The sequence below is a fragment of the Octopus sinensis genome, linkage group LG16 (assembly GCF_006345805.1).
Source record: "Octopus sinensis linkage group LG16, ASM634580v1, whole genome shotgun sequence".
NCBI classification, from domain to species: Eukaryota; Metazoa; Mollusca; class Cephalopoda; order Octopoda; family Octopodidae; genus Octopus; species Octopus sinensis.
In genome coordinates this window covers 25131242-25132715 of record NC_043012.1, presented here as the reverse complement: position 1 = coordinate 25132715, position 1474 = coordinate 25131242, and positions in this window count along the sequence as shown.

Genomic DNA, 1474 nt, shown 5'->3' with positions numbered 1-1474 from the left:
AAGAGCCGATGAATTTTCTTCACATTTCTGGGAGTGGCCCTCGTGGTAGGTCTTTCATGTTGCTCATCGTCTTCCAGGAATGTTCTTCCGTATTTGAAGCGCCCGTCCCACTTGAAACACTGCGTACGCAGTAATCTGGCCGAAGTATGCTTAATGTCACTGTAGCAGGCTTCCCAAGTTCAACGCAACATTTTGCGTTTAACCTTTGTTCAAACTTCCTGTTATCGCAAACATCGTAGACTGCAGGCTACACGTGATCGCAAAAACACAAATTTCACAACTTGTTAAGTAAACACAGCAATATGTCATTCGGCACACTGCCTCGTAACGGTTTCTGCTAGCTGTCATTTCATGTACAAATGTGTGCTGCCATTTTTTAGTGAGCTACAGAACTAGTCCAAGAACTTTTCGGTACCACCTGAACAGAAGGCCGCTCCGTCGAAGGAATACTCATTTTTTGCCAACCATGCGGAAGATATATTATGAAAACTGAAATAGATAGGGTTTAGGGTGTCTTAGTTTTCATCTTCATCTCATTTCGGCCAATGACTGCGACCATACAGGACACCACCTTGAAGAATTTAGCCGAAAAATCACAACTAGAATACATGTTTTGAAATGTTGGCGGAAGAGCTACATTTGATGGTGGTGGTAGTAGTTCTGGTGGTTATAATTGTAATGTTGATGATAATATTGTAATGTTGATGATAATATTGATAGTGGTGGTGGTGGTGGTAGTGTGGTGGTGGTGGTGGTGGTGGTGGTGGTGGCATCTGTCTTTGCCAATGGTTTTGGCGCTTACAATTTTGCGGTATAAATAGCGGCCATATTGGATACAGAGAAGTTTACTGAAACACAGCGCTAATAGTGACAACGATGCAGTTATGTAACGTCGTCGTCATCACCGTAGTAAGGTGTGTTAAGCTGCTGCCAATATAATATAGTAAAGGTTAAGTTGCCATTAATATCGTGTATCTCATATATCATTGTAAAAGGAATGATAGCACAGATGCTATAGTGACGATTTATAGCCACAGTCGACGATGTTGCCATATATCTCTCAACATAAACATGCTATCTTCGTATGTATGTGCATGTGTGTGTGTGTTTGTGTTTTTTGTGTATGAGTGAGTTTGTGTGTGTTTGCATGTATATATGTATATATATATACCTATTTGAATATGTGCATATGAGTGAATATGTGCGTATTTGTACATAAATAATCTGTATATTAATATATGCCTCAATATATACATGTTATTATAAAGTGTGTCTTCTATATATATAATATACATATATGCGAAAATATATATGCTCATGCATACATGCACATATATATATATATATGCATATGTATGTATATATATATATATACGTGTATATACATGTATATGTATACATACGTATATATATATACACACACATGCATACGTACATACAAATATATATGTTTGAGTGTGTGTGTATCTGTATG